Source organism: Rhinoraja longicauda, chromosome 5 (assembly GCF_053455715.1).
Source record: "Rhinoraja longicauda isolate Sanriku21f chromosome 5, sRhiLon1.1, whole genome shotgun sequence".
NCBI lineage: Eukaryota > Metazoa > Chordata > Chondrichthyes > Rajiformes > Arhynchobatidae > Rhinoraja > Rhinoraja longicauda.
Window position 1 is genome coordinate 1,933,510 of NC_135957.1, and position 18,958 is coordinate 1,952,467.

Genomic DNA, 18,958 nt, shown 5'->3' on the forward strand with positions numbered 1-18,958 from the left:
GTTATGATTCTAAGGCTCTTACAACCTTTCCTTAAATGGGGAATTAGGGGAGGGCACTGGTAAAGGGGGGAATTAGGGGAGGGCACTGGTAAATGGGGAATTAGGGGAGGGCACCGGTAAATGGAGGAATTAGGGGAGGGCACGCAAATGGGGGAATTAGGAGAGGGCACCAGTAAATGGGGCATTAGGGGAGGGCACCAGTAAATGGGGGAATTAGGGGAGGGCACTGGTAAATGACCCACCTGGGGCAGTGATGACAGGGCAGAGGGATGGGTTGCATCTAACTAGGAGGGAGAACCAATATCCCGAGAAGAAGAACAGGTATCAAGGGTTATGGGGAGAAGGCAGGAGAATGGAGAATGGAGGGAGAGATAGATCGTCCACGATTGAATGGCGGAGTGGACTTGATGGGCCGAATGGCCTAATTCTGCTCCTATCACTTATCAACCAACGAGGTGGGAGCAAATACTGTCTGCAGCCACGCTAAACCAGAGGGCAGACAGCTCTGTGAAGCTTCCTCTCCAAGAGGTGGTCTCCTGTCACTGGGCACACTTCAGCAGATGGCACGCGGTGACACCACTCACAACACCGGGCACAGAGCCATGCTTGTCGTCAGTCCCGCGGGCACGCATTCTGAAAGCAAACCCTTTGGCCCGCGGTGTCTACAATGATTACGGAGAAGTCACACAGCCCACAAACAGGTCCTTCAGTCCAACTGTTTGCCGGAAGGAACTGCAGATGCCGTAGATAGGGGCAAAATGTCGGAGTAACTCAGCGGGACAGGCAGCATCACTGGAGAGAAGGAATGGGTGACGTTTTGGGTCTGAAGAAGGGTCTCGACCCGAAACCCATTCCTTCTCTCCAGAGATGCTGCCTGACCCGCTGAGTTACTCCAGCATTTTGTGTTCATCTTTAGCCCAACTTGTCCATGCCGACCAAGATACCCCATCTAAGCTAGTTCCGTTTGCTTAAGTTTGGCTTATATCTCTCTTTAGAGAGATGAACTTATGAACTTATATATCCCTCATACTCCTGCGCTCCAAGGAATAAAGTCCAGGAACTATTGTAGCATTTAAAAGACATCTGGACAGGTACATGGATAGGAAAGGTTTACAGGGATATGGGCCAAGCTTAAGCAAATGGAATTAGCTTAGATGGGGTATCTTGGTCAGCATGGACACGTTGAGCTGAAGATGGACACAAAATGCTGGAGTACCTGTCCATGTACCTGTGCAAACTTTGTTTACATGTTGGGATCGTCCCAGCCTCAACCACTTCCTCTGACAGCTCGTTCCATACACCCACCACCCGCTGTGTGAAAAAATTTACCCTTCAGATTCAAGAGTGTTTGATTGTCACGTGTCCCAGATAGAACAATGACATTCTTACTTGCAACAGCACAACACAACATGTACACATGGTAGTATAAGAAAATAACTGCAGGTGCTGGTACAAAGCGAAGGTTTTTATTCACAAAATGCTGGAGAAACTCAGGAGGTCAGGCAGCATCTCAGGGGAGAAGGAATGGGCGACGTTTCGGGTCGAGACCCTGAAGAAGGGTCTCGACCCGAAACGTCACCCATTCCTTCTCTCCTGAGATGCTGCCTGACCTGTTGAGTTACTCCAGCATTTTGTGAATAATGCACACAAGGTACACTGTAAACAACAATAATAATAATAGTCTATGTAGTTCAGAGCTTATTTGAGGTTGAGGTGTTTAACAGACTGATGGGTGTAGGGAAGAAGTTGTTCCTGAACATGGACGTTTCAGTTTTCAGGCTCCTGTACCTTCTTCCCGATGGCAGGGGTGAGAGGAGAGTGTGGCCAGGGTGGTGTGGGTCTCTGATGATGCTGGCTGCCTTTTTTAGGCTGTGACTCTGGTAAATCCATTCGATGGTGGGGAGGTCAGTGCTCACCACCTTTTGCCGTCTTCTCCGCTCCTGGACGTTCAAGTTGCTGAACCAGGCCGTGATGCAACCAGTCAATGTGTTCTCCACCTCACACCTGGAGAAGTTCTAGAGAATCCTCTCTGACGTACCGAATCTCCTTAATCTTCTCAGAAGATTGGTATGCATTATTTATAATGGCATCAGTGGGTCCAGGAAAGATCTTCGGAAATATGCACGCCCAGGAATTTGGTGTTCCCATTAAATCTTTCCCCTCTCACCATAAACCTACGTCCCCTGGTTCTTGATTCCGCTACTCGGGGTGAAAGCACAGAGTCCTTTACCCAATCTATTGCCCTCATGAACTTATACACCCCTCATACTCCTGCGCTCCAAGAAATAAAGTCCAGGAACTATTGTAGCATTTAAAAGACATCTGGACAGATACATGGATAGGAAAGGTTTACAGGGATATGGGGCAAACCCAGACAGGTGCGACTAGTGTAAATGGGTTATCCTGGTCGACGTGGGCAAGGTGGGCTGAAGGGCCTGTTTACATGCTCTACCTCTAAACTCTAAATATAATGCCCGTATAGTGAGGTACAGATACAATGGAGATGCTGTTTGAAGCTGCCTCACCAGCACTTTGCCACAAGTGTAGCCAGGTTTGCAGGTTAATTGGCTTGTTAAATGTAGAAATTGTCCCTAGTGTGTGTAGGATAGTGTTGGTGTGCGGGGATCGCTGGGCGGCGCGGACCCGGTGGGCTGAAAGGGCCTGTTTCCGCGCTGTATCTCTAAACTAAACTAAAACTAAACTTTTAACTAAACTAAACTGCAGTGGGTCAACGCCGCTGGGTGGACTGGATTTAATACGTCCCATAACTAGCCTCTCAAAACATTTCATGATGGTGGATGTCAAGGCCACTGGACGGTAGTGGTTTAGGCATGAGGTCTTGCTGTTCTTCGGCGCTGGGATGACGGTGCTGTTCCTGAAGCAGGTGGGTACCTCGGAACAGAGTAGGGAGAGATTAGAGATGTCCGCGAACACTCCCACTAGCTGGTCAATAGAAAATAGGTGCAGGAGGAGGCCATTCAGCCCTTCGAGCCAGCACCACCATTCACCGTGATCATGGCTGATCATTCTCAATCAGTACCCCGTTCCTGCCTTCTCCCCATACCCCCTGACTCCGCTATCCTTAAGAGCTCTATCTAGCTCTCTCTTGAATGCATTCAGAGAATTGGCCTCCACTGCCTTCTGAGGCAGAGAATTCCACAGATTCACAACTCTCTGACTGAAAAAGTTTTTCCTCATCTCCGTTCTAAATGGCCTACCCCTTATTCTTAAACTGTGTGGCCCCTGGTTCTGGACTCCCCCAACATTGGGAACATGTTTCCTGCCTCTAACGTGTCCAACCCCTTAATAATCTTATACGTTTCGATAAGATCTCCTCTCATCCTTCCAAATTCCAGTGTATACAAGCCTAGTCGCTCCAGTCTTTCAACATATGACAGTCCCGCCATTCCGGGAAACCTGAACCTAAACCGTTCGAAGAGGATTATGGAAATCCAATCTTTTTTCCCAATAATTTTTTGATCTCGTGGCCAACTGGTTCATTGTTAATGGAGTTAAGTCTGTGGCAGAGAATAAATCTCATCCCTTTTACAGGGTGACATTTATCCCCACTTAACACTATTTAAGCAGATTATCTGCTTACTGAGAGCACTAAAGATTCTGAGCACTGTAGGATGTTCAGGGGGGGCATTTATTCACAAACTGCTGGAGTAACTCAGCGGGACAGGCAGCATCTTAGGAGAGAAGGAATGGGTGACGTTTCGGGTCGAGACCCTTTTTCAGACTGATATGACCTTTCGGATCGAGACCCTGTTTCAGGGGGGGAGAGGACATTACGGAATAGTGAAAGGCCTGGATAGAGTGGATGTGTAGAGGATGTTTCCACTAGTGGGAGAGTCCAGGACCAGAGGTCACAGCCTCAGAATTAAAGGGCGTTCCTGTAGGAAGGAGATGAAGACGAATTTGTTTAGCCAGAGGGTGGTGAATCTGTGGAATTCCTTGCCACAGACGGCTGTGGAGGCCAAGTCAGTGGATATATTTAAGGCTGAGAAAGATAGATTCTTGATCAGTGCGGGTGTCAGGGGTTATGGGGAGAAGGCAGGAGAATGGGGTTTGGAGGGAGAGATAGATCAGCCATGATTGAATGGCGGAGTAGACTAGATGGGCCGAATGGTCTAATTCTACTATTCCTTATGAGCCCTTCTAGCTTTCTCCCACCCTCCCACCTCCCCCAACAATCAGATTGAAGAAGGGTCCTGATCCGAAACGTCACCCATCCATGTTCTGCAGAGATGCTGCCTGACCCGCTGAGTTACTCCAGCACTCTGTGAAACGTCACCCATCCATGTTCTCCACAGATGCTGCCTGACCCGCTGAGTTACTCCAGCACTCTGTGAAACGTCACCCATCCACGTTCTCCAGAGATGCTGCCTGACCCGCTGAGTTACTCCAGCGCTCTGTGTCTTCTTTTTTAAACCAGCATCTGCAGTTCCAATGTTTCTATTTATCCACTGACCCGCTGAGTTACTCCAGCACATTTTATCCTTCTGGGTTTTTTTTTGTAAACCACCGTCTACAGTTCCTTGTGTAGGAAGGAACTGCAGATGCTGGTTTAAACCGTAGATAGACCCAAAATGCTGGAGTAACTCAGCTGGACAGGCAGCATCTCTGGTGAGAAGGAATGGGTGACGTTTCGGGTCGAGACCCTTCTCCAGACAGCTCCTCGTGCCTTTATTCACTCTAGATTTTGATCCCACTGAGTGTCTTGATCAATAACCTTTCTGAGTATCAGAAGTCACACATAGACAAGGGAAAGTCAGCAGATTTCCTTCTCTGAAGATTATTCATGGGCCAGATGGGTTGTCAGTAATGTTACTGTCACCAGCTATTTAATGCAAGGTTATTTAATGCGGTACCATCCCTGGATCATTAGCTCAGAGCTCTGAAGTACTAATCCTAACCACTGCACCTCTGTGCCAGACTATTATATCTCCACTACTCCATCTGTCTGAGCCATTAACAGGCACAATGTGCTGGAGCAACAGGTCACGGTGGTGCAGCGGTAGAGTTGCTGCCTTACAGCGAATGCAACTCCGGAGACCCGGGTTCCATCCCGACTACGGGTGCTGTCTGTGCGGAGTTTGTACGTTCTCCACGGGACCTGCTGCCTGTCCCGCTGAGTTACTCCAGCACTTTGTACCTACCCATGTTCTCCAGAGTTGCTGACTGCCCCCACTGAGTTACTCCAGCACTTTGTACCTACCCATGTTCTCTAGAGATGCTGCCTGTCCCACTGAGTTACTCCAGCACTTTGTGTCTATCTTTGGTAGAAACCAGCATCTGCAGTCCATTTTTATGACAAACTACTTGTGTTTCGTGTGTCTGTAAACCCACAGCAAGTAAGAGTTTCATTCTTCCAGTCTGAAGTCTGAAGAAGGGTCACGGTGGCGCAGCGGTAGAGTTGCCGCCTTACAGCGAATGCAGCGCCGGAGACCCGGGTTCCATCCTGACCACGTGTGCCGTCTGTACGGAGTTCGCACGTTCTCCCCGTGACCTGCGTGGGTTTTCTCCGAGATCTTCGGTTTCCTCCCACACTCCAAAGACGTACAGGTTTGTAGGTTAATTGGCTTGGTTGTGTAAGTGTAAACTGTTCCTAGTGTGTGTCGGATTGTGTTAATGTGCGGGGATCGCTGGGCGGTGCGGGCTCGGTGGGCTGAAGGGCCAGTTTCCGCGCTGTATCTCTAAACTAAACTAAACTAAAAATATCTGCCTCCATCAACACCCCCAGCATTCACCACCCTCTGTGTCAGAAAAACTTGCCCCACACATCTCCTTAAAACTTTCCCTCTCTCACCTGAGAGCGTTGACCTCTAGTCTTTGACATTTTCACCCTGGGAAGGAAGGTTCTGACTGTCTACCCTATCCATGTCTCTCATCATTTTCTTCATCTCCAAGAAGCCCTTCTTGCTTAACTCCATACTCCGCCACCGCCAGTCTAAATTCCATTTGGAATATGTTGGAGGACCAAGAACCAAGCGTGGGAGAGACACTGCAAGTATGGTCACGTGCTTGCCAGCTCCTCGCGATGGTCCCCACTCAATTATTTCGTGCCCCAGCAGTAATTTATACATGAGTGGTCACAGGTCCAGCTAATCGCACAATCAGCACATTTCTGCAGCGGTTCTTATTGTCAAGAACACACTTGTTGTCCTCTGCAGTTCCACTTGGTATCGGCTCTCTCTCCTTTAGACACAACACCCTCTGCAGTTCTGCAAAGCAACCTGTTATACTTTAGCTGGCAATTCTAAATAAGTAACGCGGGCTCACCACAAGCAACCTGCACACATGAACTCTTAAACCCCCGTCCTCCTCAAAAACACTGCCTCGAGAAAGCAGCCAACATGATCAAAGTATTGTAGGGAACAAAACCGCAGATGCTGGTTTAAATCGAAGGTAGACACAGAATGCTGGAGTAACTCAGCGGGTCAGGCAGCATCTCGGGAGAGACGGAATGGTAGACAATAGACAATAGGGTGCAGGAGGAGGCCATTCGGTCCTTCGAGCCAGCACCACCATTCACCGTGATCATGGCTGATCATTCTCAATCAGCAGTGGAGGCCAATTCTCTGAATGATTTCAAGAGAGAGCTAGATAGAGCTCTTAAGGATAACGGAGTCAGGGGGTATGGGGGGAAGGCAGGAACGGGGTACTGATTGAGAATGATCAGCCATGATCACATTGACTGGCGGTGCTGGTTCGAAGGGCTGAATGGCCTCCTCCTGCACCTATTGTCTATTGTCTATTGTCTTTGGCTCTACGACTATGTCCAGTCAAAAAGAATTAATAGGAACCTGAGGGGCAGCTTTATCACACATATCTTCCCACGCTCCAAAGACGTACAGGTTTCTAGGTTAACTGGCTTGGTATAGTGTGTGTGTGTGTGTAGGGCAGGGCCGTCTTAACGCATGGGCCTGATGGGCACTTGCCCGGGGCCCCACGAGTCTAGGGGCCCCATGCTGATCTGTGTATGTTAAGTGACTTGCAATAAATAAATACTACTTTAAAAATGTAGGTTCAATAAGTGCTTTTTTCGCAACATTTTCGGTCCCTAAGTGTTTTCTTCGCAACATTTTCCATCCCTAAGTGCTTCTCACAGCGATCTGTTTCGCAACAATTAGCTCCCTAAGTGCTTTGCTTTTCCATCCCTAAGTGCTTCTCACAGCGATCTGTAAGTGCTTTTCGCAACAACGTAGCACCCTAAATCCATCGTGTTTTGCAAGCCTCGTGTATTGTTCAAATGTTTATCATGTTGATTAGTTGTTGCTGTACATCATGTTTTTAATGTTTCAACACCGATTTTGTTGGAAGTGCCAATAAAATAAATATATGTTTAATTTTATCGACCATATACATTTTTATTCCTGTGAGTAGTTGTCGTAGGGGCCCCAGTACACTGCTTTGCCCGGGGCCCATAATGCTGTAAAGACGGCACTGGTGCAGGGTAGTGTTAGTGTGTGGGGATCGCTGGTCGGCGTGGGCTAGGTGGGCCGAAGGGCCTGTTTCTGCGCCCTATCTCTAAAACGAAATGAAAGAAATAATCGTATATCCCCTTCTGTAGCTTTCCCTGGTAGTACGTTGAATTAACCTCCTTCTCAGCAACCCAGCAGTTCCTCCAATGGTGATTATGAATAAGCAGACTCCAGCTCATTCACAATTATATATTGGGTTCTGCCTGCCTGTGAGCTTGTAATTTTTCTGTCGATTGTTCGAATAGTCCCGCAGGGACTCGATCTACATGAAATAAAATGAATAACTAGCAATCTATTCCTTGGTTCACTCCACTGCGTTTTAATCTTGGTGACATGAATATCCACTGACATTTTTTTATTCCCTTTTCTATTTGTAGGTCGACACGTTCCTTTTCAAACGAGCTCCCTTCCCTCGACTCACGAACCTTCGAAGGAGCAATTTACACCCTTGTGAGTCGTGAGCTAGAGTCATGGAGTCATAGGATAATACAGTGTGGAAACAGGCCCTTCGGCCCAACTTGCCCAACATGTCCCAGCTAAACTAGTCCCACCTGCCTGTATTTGCCCCATATCCCTCCAAACCTCTCCTATCCATGTACCTGTCTAACTGTTTACTAACTGTTTATGTTGAAAGACTGCAGCGACTAGGCTTGTATACACTGGAATTTAGAAGGATGAAAGAACATCTTATCGAAACATAAGATTATTAAGGGGTTGGACACATTAGAAGCAGGAAACATGTTCCCAATGTTGGGGGAGTCCAGAACAAGGGGCCACAGTTTAAGAATAAGGGGTAGGCCATTTAGAACTGAGATGAGGAAAAAAAAAATTCTGTCAGAGAGTTGTGAATCTGTGGAATTCTCTGCCTCAGAGGGCAGTGGAGGCCAATTCTCTGAATGCATTCAAGAGAGAGCTAGATAGAGCTCTTAAGGATAGCAGAGTCAAGGGGTATGGGGAGAAGGCAGGAACGGGGTACTGATTGAGAATGATCAGCCATGATCACATTGAATGGCGGTGCTGGCTCGAAGGGCTGAATGGCCTCCTCCTGCACCTATTGTCTATTGTCTATTGTCTAAACGTTGCAATAGTCATAAGATCATAAGGAATAGGAGTAGAATTAGGCCCCATTCGGACCATCAAGTCTACATCGCCATTCAATCTATCCCTCCTAACCCCATCCCTGCCTTCTCCCCATAACCTCTGACACCTGTCCCAGCCTCAACTACCTCCTCTGGCAGCTCATTACATACACCCACCACCCTTTGTGTGAAAAAGGTTGCCCCTCAGATTTCTATTAAAACTTCTCCCCTTCACCCTAAACCAATGTCCTCTGGTCCTCCATTTCCCTACTCTGGGCAAGAGACTCTGTGCGTCTACCCGATCTATTCCTCTCATGATTTTGTAAGATCTCCCCTCATCCTCCTGCGCTCCATGGAATAGAGTCCCAGCCTGCTCAACCTCTCCCTGTAGCTCACACCATCTAGTCCTGGCAACATCCTCATACAGATCAGAAACAGGCCCTTGACAAGATTAGAAAATGATCATGGAAAACTGAGGACCATCAGCACTTCTTGCTGAGGGACTTGTGTGTCCGGAATGCTTTAACCTGGAAAATTTGGGAAAATGGATGAATGAGGGGCATGTAAAGAAAAAGCAGGTATGAAGAATATAATCATGACTGTAATCATGTAATGAGGGGGGAACTCATTGAAACGTACCGAATGGTGAAAGGCTTGGATAGAGTGGGTGTGGAGAGGATGTTTCCACTAGTGGGAGAGTCTAGGACTAGAGGGCACAGCCTCAGAATTAAAGGGCCTTCCTTTAGGAAGGAGATGAGGAGGAATTTCTTTGGTCAGAGGGTGGTGAATCTGTGGAATTCTTTGCCACAGAAGGCTGTGGAGGCCAAGTCAGTGGATATCTTTTAAGGCAGAGATAGATACATTCTCTTTTAGTGCGGGTGTCAGGGGTTATGGGGAGAAGGCAGGAGAATGGGGTTAGGAGGGAGAGATAGATCAGCCGCGATTGAATGGCGGAGTAGACTTGATGGGCCAAATGGCCTAATTCTGCTCCTATCCCTTATGACATGACTTAATGATCATGTGTAGTCTATTCCTTGACTGGATAGCAGGCAACAAAAAGAAAAGCGTTTCGCTTTAAGAGCCAGAGGCGCTAAGTCGGCAGAGGCGTGGTCGATGATTACCGCGACTACTTCCCCGGGCCGCGGCTTCCCCTCGCACTGCGGGTCTGCTGACCCCAGCAATGCCCCCAAATGCAGGATACTCGACTACACAATCTGTGGTTGTGGGGACTGCGTTCATGATAAGGGCGGTGCGATGGCGCGGCGGTAGAGTTGCTGCCTCACAGCGCCGGAGACCCGGGTTCCATCCCAACCACGGGCGCCCTCTGTACGGAGTTTGTACGTTCTCCCCGTGACCTGCGTGGGTTTTCTCCGAGATCTTCGGTTTCCTCCCGCACTCCAAAGATGTGCAGGTTATTAGGGTAATTGGCTTGGTGTAAATGTAAATTGTCCCCAATGTGTGTAGGATAGTGTTAATGTGCGGGGATCGCTGGTCGGCGCGGACCCGGTGGGCCGAAGGGCCTGTTTCCGCGCTGTATCTCTAAATTAAACTAAACTAAATTAAAACTGTACCTCAGCACACATGACAATAATAAACTGAACTAAACTAAAATAAAATCTGTGGAGAGCTCCAACCGCGGGGCCTGTGGACTTTAACACCATGGAGCTTGCGAACCTTTGCCGGGGATCGACTGCGGAGAGCTCCAACCGTGGGGCCTGTGGACGTTAACACCGTGAAGCCCGCGGTCTCTGGTGAGAAGAGGCCGACTCGGGAGCTCCGTGCCGCCGAGAGTTTCAACCGTCCCGACGCGGGGAGTTTCGATCGCCCCGACGCGAGGGCCTCGGACAGTCGGCAGTGGCGACTGTGGACGGTTCAACAGCCCCGACCGCGGGTGGACAAAGAGGAAGATGTTTGGACTTTATTACCTTCCATCACAGTGAGGAATGTGGAATCCGCTGTGGTGGATGTTCATGTTACATTTTACGTCATGAGGCTGTGTGTCTTGTTGCTTTTCACTTAGTATGGCTGTGTGGTCACTCAAATTTCACTGGACCTCAATTGGTACAAGTGACAATAAATTGAATCTTGAATCTTGAGGCTGACGATCCAAGATGCATCTCTGAGATTCTCTGCTCGAGAGGGCAGTGGAGATTTAGCCAGCGACTCACTGTATTCAAGGCAGGCGTTTGGATGTTAAGGGATTTAAGAGAACATATTGGCTTGGAATTAAATAGACTGGCTGGCTGGCAGGAAAGAGAGATTAGGCATACTGGGTCATTTTCTTGTTGGCAAGATGTCATAAGCGAAGTGTTATTGTGATCAGAGCTGGAACGTCAAGCATTTTACAATTTGTGTAAATGTTGCCAGGACTAGAGGATGTGAGCTATAGGGAGAGAGGTTGGAGAGGCCAGGACTTTATTTTTTAGATTTAGATTTAGATTTAGAGATACAGCGCGGAAACAGGCCCTTCGGCCCACCGGGTCCGCGCCGCCCAGCGATCCCCGCACACTAACACTATCCTACACCCACTAGGGACAATTTTTACATTTACCCAGTCAATTAACCTACAAACCTGTACGTCTTTGGAGTGTGGGAGGAAACCGAAGATCTCGGAGAAAACCCACGCAGGTCACGGGGAGAACGTACAAACTACGTACAGACAGCACCCGTAGTCAGGATGGAACCTGAGTCTCCGGCACTGCATTCGCTGTGAGGCAGCAACTCTACCGCTGCGCCACCGTGCCGCCCTTAATAAAGTCTTCAGACTGAAGAAGGGTCTCGACCTGAAACGTCACCCAGTCTTCAGACTGAAGAAGGGTCTCGACCCGAAACGTCACCCATTCCTTCTCTCCTGAGATGCTGCCTGACCTGCTGAGTTACTCCAGCATTTTGTGAAATAAATGCCAGTCTGAAGAAAGGTCTCGACCCGAAACGTCACCCATTCCTTCTCTCCTGAGATGCTGCCAGTCCCGCTGAGTTACTCCAGCACTTTGTGTTCACCCTCTTAACAAGATCTCTACTTTTATTTATAGCACCACACCTTTATGGTGAGATATTACGGCTTCCGCATGTGGATAGAAACAAGCACAGGTTTTCAGTACACGTTGGGCGGTCACGGTGGCGCAGCGGTAGAGCTGCTGCCTTACAGCGAATGCAGCGCCGGAGACCCGGGTTCCATCCCGACTACGGGCGCCGTCTGTACGGAGTTTGTACGTTCTCCCCGTGACCTGCGTGGGTTTTCTCCGAGATCTTCGGTTTCCTCCCACACTCCAAAGACGTGCAGGTATGTAGGTTAATTGGCTGGGTAAATGTAAAAATTGGTGTAGGATAGTGTTAGTGTGCGGGGATCACTGGTCGGCGCGGACCCGGTGGGCCGAAAGGGCCTGTTTCCGCACTGTATCTCTAAACTAAAAAAAAAACTAAACTGTTGCCAGTGTAGGTCTTCTTTATTTTGCAAAAGTACACTGTGCATACTCAATCATATTTACGAGACTAATAAGATGTAGGCTATACCACATGACACAAATCATACCACTCTACTACTGTTTTTAAAGTTACAGTTACCATTATCTATATACTAAAACTCTCGTTTTTGTTATCTTGTTTGTGACTGAACTTCAGCCAAAACGGTACACGGTAGCGCGACAATGTTAGGCCCACCTTACTCACCATCGTCCCTTTGGTGCTAATGGAAGAAGTTTTATTGAAATCGGTGTTATATTTTTAAAGCTATTCACATTTTAAAGTTTAAATCTATCTCCTAGGGACGGAGGGGGTAGAGGGAGGGAGGAGGGGAAAAGAGGGGCTGAGAGGGATGATGGGGAAGGGGGAGGGGAAGGGTGGAGGGGAGGGAGGGGTGGGGTGAGAGGAGAGGGGGCAGAGGAGGGGGAAGGGGAGGAGTGGGGTTGGGGGGGGAGGAGGGTGCTGCACCAATGCAGGAAAGGTTTGGGCCCAATGGGTCCACTTGGTCTAGTCTGTATACTAAAAAACTCTTGTTTGTTTGTGACTGAACTTCAGCCAAAACGGTACACGTTAGCACAACAATTTTAGGCCCACCTTACTCACCATCGTCCCTTTGGTGATAATGCAAGTAGTTTTATTGAAATCGGTGTTATATTTTTAAAGTTATTCACATTTTTAAGTTTAAAAGGAGTGGGGAGGAGGAGGGGAGGAGGGAGGGAGGGGGAAGGGGGGAGTGTGGGAGAAGGGGGAGGGGAGGGGGGGTAGAGGAGAGAGGGGGAGGGAGAGGAGAGGGTGCTGCACCAATGCAGGAGAGGTTTGAGCCCAACGGGTCCACTTGGTCAAGTATACACTACCGCTGTCTTTTTCTATTTGACTGCCCTTCCTACATGTTAAACGCCCTTGAGTATTTAAGTTCTCAGCTCTGTGTAAGAAAATAAGTGCAGATGCTGGGTCTGAAGAAGGGTCTCGACCCGAAACGTCGCCCATTCCTTCTCTCCTGAGATGCTGCCTGACCTGCTGAGTTACTCCAGCACTTTGTGAATAAATACCTTCTAGTTCTCAGCTCTGGTCACCCTGAAGCCACGTTTGTCTAATAGTAATTAGATTATACCCTCCTACTTCCACTAATTAATTTAACTTGTTACCATCCTGAATTATTAACCTGCCTGACTGAGTCCTCTGTGGCTCTGGACTTTCAGACCTCAGCTCAGCGTAATAACCCTTTAGTTTTTCCTCCAGCAGTTCCTTCTTCCTTCAGCAGTTTTCACTTAGTCTACCCGTCAGAGTAAGAGGCCATGGAGTACAGAACAGTGCAGCATAGCAACAGGCCCTTAGTCCCACAATGTCCGTGCCTAATGTGTTGTGTTGCCAAGCTAAACTAATCTCAGCTGCCTCACATGATCCACGCCCCTCTATTCCCTGCATGTCCATGCATGGTGGCACGGTAACACAGCGGTAGAGTTGCTGCCTCACAGCGCCGGAGACCCGGGTTCCATCCCGACTACAGGTGCCGTCTGTACGGAGTTTGTACGTTCTCCCCATGACCTGTGCAGGTTTTCTCCGACATCTTCGGTTTCCTCCCACACTCCAAAGACGTGCAGGTATGTAGGTTAATTGACTGGGTAAATGTAAAAATTGTTCTTAGTGGGTGTAGGATAGTGTTAGTGTGCGGAGATCGCTGGTCGGCGTGGACTCGGTGGGCCGAAGGGCCTGTTTCCGCGCTGTATCTCTAAATCTAAAAAAAAAATCTAATGCACTCTTCTCTGTGGATTGTCACCTTGTGGTGGTGGAGAAGCTTGTGTGGTCCTGAGATCCTGAGAGAGATGCCGTCTGGAGCCACGCTCCTGGTGGGGTCACCCGTGGCGGTAAGGTCGAGGGGGGCGGAGGTCCCTGACAAAGAGCGATCCAACCACGACCTCAACGGTGGAACAGGCGGAGGGTGACGGCTAACTTTAGTGGAGCGTCACGACGGCTGGGAAGGAGGATGGATGAAGGCTGCAGTGGGTGGGCACTGTAGACAGCAAGGTAAACGTTCCCACCCCCACGAGTCTCGGGCAGATGAGGTTCGTCGGCCTGTGAAGGTAGCCCATCTAGGAGAGGGAAAACTCTGATCTGAAACCTCCACTGCCTTGTGGCCACATCCAGTCGTGGAAAAGGCTCCAGGAGTAAACTTGGAGAAAAATCCGGAGTGGGAGTCCATGAGGCAGTTGGTCGTTGTCCACAACCTGGTTCTGGCAGCTCCTGCGATGGCGCTGGTGGCCAAACAGTAACGGCCCTGCTGTTCCTTTGGATGGATCAGTGACGTGGAGAGGGGGGACGTGCTGCATGGGCAACAGCCTGTCCTTCATATGACATCACCCAGGCTTGCATCCGACCCACACATCCACACTGCTCCAGCCCAGGTGTGGAGCAAGCAGCCAACACCCAGCATGCATCACCCATGGTCAGCCATGACCGAGGGGGGGGGGGCCTTGGAACACTGTAAATGGCTCGATTGTGATCATGTATTGTCTTTCCGCTGGCTGGTTAGCACGCAACAAAAGCTTTTCACTGCACCTCGGTACACGTGACAATAAACTAAACTGAACTTTTTAGATTTAGAGATACAGCGTGGAAACAGGCCCTTCGGCCCACCGAGTCCGTGCCGCCCAGCGATCCCCGCACACTAACACTATCCGACACACACTAGGGACAATTTTTTTAACATTTTACCCAGTCTCCGTGAGACGTAGGTTAATTGGCTTGGTATAAATGTAAAAATTGTCCCCTGTGGGTGTAGGATGGTGTTAATGTGTGGGGATCGCTGGTCGACGCGGACCCGGTGGGCCAAAAGGGCCTGTTTCTGCACTGTATCTCTAAACTAAATTAACTAAACTAAACAAGAAGACACACTCAAGAGAAAACCCATTGTCCTTCGTGTGGAACCAAGACAGCAACAAAAATAATGTCTCGATAATCAATACCCACTGAAAACACTTGGATATCTGACGGCAGATACTGTCGATCTCCCCTCAGGGAACGTAGTTTGTTAGTAATCGATGCAGAGATTAACTGTGCCAATACAACAGGCTCCCTTGCGTTGAGCATACATTAGGGCAATATCCAGCGATCAATGCTCTTTAATTGGATACAATGAGATATAGGTATGGCCTAGTCTGCATGTGATTGCCAAAATGCTTATCTCCTTCAGATAAGCAGTAACCCAACAGAAAGGGCCATCGAGGGAGTATACAGGAGGCACTGCCTCAAAAAGGCAGCTAGAGTCATCAAAGACACTTTCGTTTCATACGTTCAGAAGTCATAGGAGCAGAATTAGGCCATTTGACCCATCGAGTCTGCTCCGCCATTCAATCATGGCTGATCTGTCTTTCCCTCTCACCTTTGGTTGCCAACTGTCCCTTATGAGCCGGGACATCCCGTATTTTGGGCTAAATTAGTTTGTCCCGTACGGGACCGCCCTTGTCCCATATTAGGCCTGGTGGGGCGTTGTAGGCCCAGACAGTGTAGGTCCAGACAGTGTAGGCCCGGACAGTGTAGGTCCGGACAGTGTAGGCCCAGACAGTGTAGGTCCAGACAGTGTAGGTCCAGACAGTGTAGGTCCAGACAGTGTAGGTCCAGACAGTGTAGGCCCAGACAGTGTAGGTCCAGACAGTGTAGGTCCAGACAGTGTAGGCCCGGACAGTGTAGGTCCGGACAGTGTAGGCCCAGACAGTGTAGGTCCAGACAGTGTAGGTCCAGACAGTGTAGGTCCAGACAGTGTAGGTCCAGACAGTGTAGGCCCGGACAGTGTAGGCCCGGACAGTGTAGGTCCGGACAGTGTAGGTCCGGACAGTGTAGGTCCGGACAGTGTAGGCCCGGACAGTGTAGGCCCGGACAGTGTAGGTCAGGACAGTGTAGGTCCGGACAGTGTAGGCCCGGATGGTGTAGGTCCGGACACTGTAGGGCCGGACACTGTAGGTCCAGACAGTGTAGGTCAGGACAGTGTAGGTCAGGACAGTGTAGGTCCGGACAGTGTAGGCCCGGACAGTGTAGGTCCGGACAGTGTAGGTCCGGACAGTGTAGGTCAGGACAGTGTAGGTCAGGACAGTGTAGGCCCGGACAGTGTAGGTCCGGACAGTGTAGGTCAGGACAGTGTAGGTCAGGACAGTGTAGGCCCGGACAGTGTAGGTCCGGACAGTGTAGGCCCGGACAGTGTAGGTCAGGACAGTGTAGGCCCGCACAGTGTAGACGCGGACAGTGTAGGTCCGGACAGTGTAGGCTTGGAGGCCCGGGCACCGCCTAACGGAGGTTATGTGGCAACCCACCTCCCGGCCCGGGCGGCCACCATTGGTGGAGCGGGAGCACGTGGCCGTTGGCTAGATGAGGTCACATGGGGCGCGGGGCGGTGATGTCACCTAGTCCCTGATTTGAGAGTGAGATAGTTGGCACCCCTACTCTTACCCCTATTCCCCTGCCTTCTCCCCATAACCCCTGACACCCCATACTAATCACGAATCTGGCAATCTCCACCTTAAAAATACCTACTGACTTGGCCTCCACAGGCATTTGTGGCAATGAATTCCACAGATTCACCACCCTCTGACGAAAGACATTTCTCCTCATATCCATTCTAAAGGTACATTCATTTATTCTGAGGCTGTGCCTTCTGGTCCTAGACTCTCCCACTAGTCGAAGCATCCTCTCCACATCCACTCTATCCAGGCCTTTCACTATTCTGTACGTTTCAATGAGGTCCCCTCCCCTCATCCTTCTAAACTCCAGCGAGTACAGGCCCAGTGTCGTCAAACGCTCATCATATGTTAACCCACCCATCCCGGGGAGATTCCAACATTGGGAAGACGGTGCAGGAGTCCGAAAACCATGACCACCTGGTTCAATAACAGCGCCGCCTCACCAACCATCATGTTCATATCATATCATATCATGTATATGATAGGGCGGCACGGTAGCGCAGCGGTAGAGTTGCCGCCTTACAGCGAATGCAGCGCCGGAGACCCGGGTTCCATCCCGACTACGGGTGGCAGCACGGTAGCGCAGCGGTAGAGTTGCTGCTTTACAGCGAATGCAGCGCCGGAGACTCAGGTTCGATCCTGACTACGGGTGCTGCACTGTAAGGAGTTTGTACGTTCTCCCCGTGACCTGCGTGGGTTTTCTCCGAGATCTTCGGTTTCCTCCCACACTCCAAAGACGTACAGGTATGTAGGTTAATTGGCTGGGTAAATGTAAAAAAAAATTGTCCCTAGTGGGTGCAGGATAGTGTTAATGTACGGGGATCGCTGGGCGGCACGGACTTGGAGGGCCGAAAAGGCCTGTTTCCGGCTGTATATATATGATATGATGATGATATGATATGATATATATACAGCCGGAAACAGGCCTTTTCGGCCCACCAAGTCCGTGCCGCCCAGCGATCCCCGTACATTAACACAATCCTACACCCAATAGGGACAATTTAAAAAAAAAACATTTACCCAGCCAATTAACCTACATACCTGTACGTCTTTGGAGTGTGGGAGGAAACCGAAGATCTCGGAGAAAACCCACGCATGTCACGGGGAGAACGTACAAACTCCTTACAGTGCAGCACCCGTAGTCAGGATCGAACCTGAGTCTCCGGCGCTGCATTCGCTGTAAAGCAGCAACTCTACCGCTGCGCTACCATGCCGCCCATGTTCTCATGCACATTACCGAAGAAGGGTCTCGACCTGAAACGTCGCCCATTCCTTCTCTCCGGAGATGCTGCCTGACCTGCTGAGTTACTCCAGCACTTTAGAGTCATAGAGTCATAGAGTGAAACAGCGTGGAAACAGGTCCTTTGGCCCATCTTGCCCACACCGGTCAACAATGTCCCAGCTACACTAGCCCCACCTGCCCGCGCTTGGTCCAAATCCCTCCAAACCTGTCCCATCCATGTACCTGTCTAACTGTTTCTTAAACGTTGGGATAGTCCCAGCCTCAACTACCTCCTCTGGCAGCTTGTTCCATACACCCGCCACCCTCTGTGTGAAAAAGTTACCCATCAGATTCCTATTAAATCTTTTCCCCTTCACCTTAAACCTGTGTCCGCTGGTCCTCGATTCACCTACTCTGGGCAAGAGACTCTGTGCGTCTACCCGATCTATTCCTCTCATGATTTTGTACACCTCTATACGATCACCCCTCATCCTCCTGCGCTCCATGGAATAGAGACCCAGCCTGCTCAACCTCTCCCTGTAGCTCAAACCCTCTAGTCCTGGCAACATCCTCGTAAATCTTTTCTGAACCCTTTCAAGCTTGACAATGTCTTTCCTATAACATGGTGCCCAGAACTGAACACAATATTCTAAATGCGGTCTCACCAACGACTTGTACAACTGCAACGTGACCACCCAACTTCTATACTCAATACTCTGACTGATAAAGGCCAAAGTGGCAAAAGCCTTTTTGACCACCTTATCTACCTGTGACTCCACCTTCAAGGAACCATGCACCTGTACTTTGTGTCTATCCCACATTGACCTATCTGTCCTGGGCCTCCTCCATTGCCAGAGTGAGGCCACGCGCAAACTGGTGGAACAGCACCTCATGTTCCGCTTGGGTAGCTTACACCCCCAACGGCATTTAACATTGGATTCTCTGATTTTAGGTAACCTCCAACAACCCCCCCCCCCCTCCCCATCCCCTTTCTTCCCTCAGACCCCCTACCCTAGTGCCCCACCAGGGCTCACACCCGTTTCTCCACTCCCTCTTCCTATGTTCCCTCCACTAGATTCACAATCCAAGGGCGGTCACGGTGGCGCAGTGGTCGAGTCGCTACCTCACAGCGCTTGCAGCGTCAGAGACCCGGGTTCCATCCCGACTACGGGCGCTGTCTGTGGGTTTTCTCCGAGATCTTCGATTTCCTCCCACACTCCAAAGACGTGCAGGTTTGTAGGTTAATTGGCTGGGCAA